Genomic DNA, 4,552 nt, shown 5'->3' on the forward strand with positions numbered 1-4,552 from the left:
ACAAAAGCCAATCCATTTCTGGTGTTTTGCTTCTTGGCAGAATTAGCAAACTAGAACAGTGTATGATTCTTTTAATATGCTGTTGGATTTGGTTTGCTAATATTTTGTTAAGGATTTTTGTGTCAATATTCATAAGAGGTATTGGTCTGTAGTTTCCTTTTCTTGTGGTATCTTTATCTGGTTTTGGTAAGAGGATGATGTTGGCCTCATAGAATGAGTTAGGGAGTGTTTCCTCCTCTTCAATTTTTTTGAAAGAATTTTTGTTTTGTTTTGTTTTGTTTGTTTTTGTTTTTTAACTATTTAAGGGCTTTTTATTGAATAGAAAAATATAAACTTAAAGCTGTGAAGTAATGAGAAATCTTCCATACTAAATAAAAACTATTAGTTTTCATATTTTGGGTTAGATTTTCTGAAGGTATCATTGGCTTTCATGAAATCATACTTTACCTGACATTGAATTTTACATTTTTTATAATGTATCCTTTAAATACAAAAATTGGTAAGATAAATTTATTATTTCAACTTAATTAGCCTATTTGTGATTTTCTGTTTTTCTATGACCTCATCACTGATTCTATAAAAAAGTGCCAGGCCAAGAAGCAACCATGAGAGTAATTCTTCCCTTAAGTTCTTTCAGCATCTTTGCCAAGCAACCATGTATCATTCCTGATATACTTCTACCATTGACAGCAAGAAGAATATCACCACATCGAATTCTTCCATCATTGTATGCTGGTGTTCCTTCAACAATGGATTTGATTAAAAATGGTTTGTTTCCATTGTATCCTTCATAACCTCCTACAATGCAGAAGCCCAGACTTCCAGCTGTGTTTCTCCGTAGTATAACATCTTTACAGTCATACAGATAACCTGGTAATTCCAGCCACATGACCCTTGAGGGGGCCAGTCGCCGGGTGGGGCCATGTTGTGATTGGAGCCCAGGGCTGCTGGGCTGCTGCAGTCTTCCTGGGGCTCATGTTCTCTGACTTCCAAAGCTTTGAGTACCACAGACAAGGATGTGCTTTCCAATAATGCAACTGCCTCACTCCAGCTTACCTCTGTTAATTCAATGCCATTCATGTTCAACAAAATGTCACCTGTTTTTATTCTTCCATCTCTGCTTATGACTCCTCCAGGCTCAACGCTGATGACACAGATTGGCAAATCCCATTCCATATGCGATGCACCCCTGGCAACTGTCATGCTGAGGGATTCGCTGGGGTCTTTTCGGACACTTACCACCTTCTCAAGACAAAGTGACCACAGGATGAAGGGGCTTGTTGCTTCTCTCCCCAGGGCCTGGGGACTGGCTGCTATTGCTGTTCCAACACGTTTCCGGAAAGGTGTCAGGACTCTGCTGTCAAACTTGGCAGGACACGACAAGGTGAACACGCCCTTCGCTGGCCTGAATCAGATGAGCTGCACTCTCTGGGCTGCTGTATCGAAGGTCATGTCTGTTGATGGCTAATACACGATCATTCTCCTCCAGCTGACCATGTCGATCTGCCACTCTACCACCCAGCACGTTGAAAATGATCACCCCAGACTCATCTGTCTTGTGCACCAGTTTTATTCCAAGCTGCTCCTCGGGGCTGCTTTTGTTGAGAACCACACGGAAGCTGTCATCCTGGAGGCCATAGATGTCCAGTGCCAGACCACTGCTCCTGCTCTGGAACTTCTGCTCCCTGAGCACCATCAGCCGCAGCACCTGGCAGGGCTGCCACAGAAGGCGTAGGGCATAGTTGTGGGGTATATTGCTGATGTCCCTGCCATTGACCTTTAGAATGATGTCTCCTGGCAGTAGCCAGCCATCTCTGGCGATCACCCCATCCCCGTAAATGTGTTGGATAATGATATGGACCAGAGCGTTTCGCTGCCTCCCACAAGCCTAATGGAAAGGTTTTCATTGGGATCCACTCGATTGATCTTGATGCTGGTAATTTCACCATCTGGAATCAGGTGGTACAACCTTGGAAAGACTTCAGCGTCAATGGTGTTTTCAGAATTTTCCCTTCCCTGGTCTGCCTGGTTGGCAACTGCACTTCCACTCTTTGTCCTTCAAAGAACACTCAAAGCTCAATTTATTTTTTTTAAAAGACCTGCTTCTGATAGTGGATCGCCCAAAGGGCTGTGTCCTAGTTCAGTGACTGTGGCCAGGGGCCAATGGGCTGTTTGCCGGCTGGTCGTCCTCCATCATGGGCACGTAGGCAGGGTTGTCTAGGACTGGCTCCTCCATCATCAGGGAGATGGTGGCGGCTACGGAAACCTCTGGGGAGAGTGTCATTGCTGTAAGGCTCCCACAGCCCTCAGGATAGCTGTCTTGCGAGCACCTCTTCCTCTCCTGTCAGGCCGTAGCAGGAAGTGCCTTTACAGCTTGTCTGCAAGTGATGCTCAAGATCACAGTGCTATAACACCTCCAAGCAGAAGTCCATGAAAGAGTGGGTCACCATGAGCTTGTTGAGGAGCTTGTTGACCAGGATGCTGGACTTCTTGCAGTGCTGCAGCACTTAGAGGCTTGCGGTCCACAGGGCAGAAGTCCTTCTCCACCAGGAAGCTGGTGAGGCAGAGTGTGCAGTAGATGTGTCCTCAGGGAGTGTCGAGAGGGTCCAGCAAAGCTAGCAGGCAGATGTGGCATGTGAAGTCATCGTCCACCTCCTCCGTGTAGATGTAGACGTGGTTTTCCTCAGGGGAGTGGGCTTGACTGCAGACCACACACAGGGGCTCAGGGCGGGGGTCCAGGTCATTGGCAGGGTCTGGCTGGTTCATGGTCGACAGGGGGTACAATGTGACAGGAAACCCAGTAAAACAATATTTCCCAGGGAGCAAATCAATATCTTCTAGAAGCCATCCACATCCTTTTTCAGGTGTCCCAAAGCAGCAGCAATCAGGCAGCTCTCATCCCTGTGGGTGAATCAAGCAACGACCAGGGCAGCCAGAGCTGTGTCCAGCCTCAGCCTCGGTGCACGGCTGCCTGTACAGTATGGTACCACAGAGCCTGCTTCTTTCTCTTGGCTTATGCTTGCTTGTAGCCAGAATTTACCAGCCTCTTCCTCCCGCTGTTCTTGGTTGCTGCACCATGTTCCTCTAGAGTGTTGAGTTTTGAAATAGTTGATTCAGACAGTTCCTATTAGTTCAATAGTTATTGTGGTAGAGGGTCTGGTTGCTGGAGCTTTTACTCCACCATCTTCCCACAGTCCTTTGGAAGAATTTGAGTACAGTTGGACTTAAGTCTTCCTAGAAAGTTTGGTAAAATTCCCCTGTGAAACCCTCTAGTCCTGGGGTTTTCTTTGTTAGGAGGTTTTTGTTTACTGATTCAATGTCTTTACTAATAATTGGTTTGTTGAGATCTTCTATTTCTTCTTGAGTCCATGAAGGTAGTTTGTGTGTTTCTAAAAATGTGTTCATTTCATCTAGTTTATCTAATTTATTGGCATACAGTTGTTCATAGTATCCATTTATAGTCCTTTTTATTTCAGCAGGGTTGGTTGTAATGTCCCCCTTTTCAGTTCTGATTTTCATTATTTATATCCTCTCTCTTTTTTTCTTTATTAGTCTAACTAACGGTTGGTTGATTTTGTTGATCTTTTCAAAGAACCAACTTTTGGTTTGTTGATTCTCTCTATTGTTTTTTTTTTCTATTTCCTTTATGTCTGCTCTAATCTTTGTTATTTCCTTCCTTCTGCTTGCTTTGCATTTAGTTTGATATTAGTACAGCCATCCCAGCTCTCTTTTGGTTATTACTTGCATGGTATATATTTTTCCATCCTTTCACTATCAGCCTACTTGTATCTTTGACTTTAAGGTGAGTCTCTCATGTACAGCATATAACTGGGTCATGCTTTTTAAATCTATTCTGCCAGTCTCTGCCTTTGACTGGAGAGTTTAATCCATTTCCATTTAAAGTCACTATAATGCAGTTCTTTCTTCTGTCATTTACTTTTTAGCCTTTGTAAGTCTTATACTTTTTTTGTCCCTCACTTCCATTAAAGCCTACTTTTATATTTATTTGCTTTCTTTTCTTGTACCACAATAAATGCCTTCTCCTTTCTATCTGGATATATTTTTCATCTGTTTTCCTTGTCATTACCATGGGGTTAAAATTTAACATCCTAAATATATAACAATTATATTCCGGTTGATACCAACTTAACTTCAATAGCTCACATATATATTTTTCCAAACCCTCTCTATCCTCCCTCACCATTTTTTTTTGTACTTGTTATCACTTATATCTTTGTACACTGTATGTCCAAAAACCTAGCTTTGTCATTAATTTTTATGCATTTGCATTTTAGTACTTGTAGAAAGTAAGAAATGGAGTTTACATACCAAACAACACAATGGAATAGTACTGGCATTTATAATTACTCAAATGGTTACCTTTACTGTAGGTCTTTATTTCTTTATGATGCTTTGAACCTGTCCAGTGTTTTTTCATTTTAGTCTGAAGAACTAACTTTAGCATTGCTTGTAGGGTACATCTAGTGGTAGTGTACTCCCATAGCTTTTGTTTCTCTGATAATGTCTTAATCTCTCCCTCATTTTTGACAGC

At 42.5% G+C, this 4,552-nt stretch overlaps 1 pseudogene; it reads right to left on the reverse strand.

Moving 5' to 3' along the window:
• Positions 1–574: 574 nt before the first annotated feature.
• Positions 575–2,766, reverse strand: LOC119533311 (annotated as a pseudogene).
• Positions 2,767–4,552: the final 1,786 nt, after the last annotated feature.

Source organism: Choloepus didactylus, chromosome 4 (assembly GCF_015220235.1).
Source record: "Choloepus didactylus isolate mChoDid1 chromosome 4, mChoDid1.pri, whole genome shotgun sequence".
In the NCBI taxonomy this organism is placed as follows: Eukaryota; Metazoa; Chordata; class Mammalia; order Pilosa; family Megalonychidae; genus Choloepus; species Choloepus didactylus.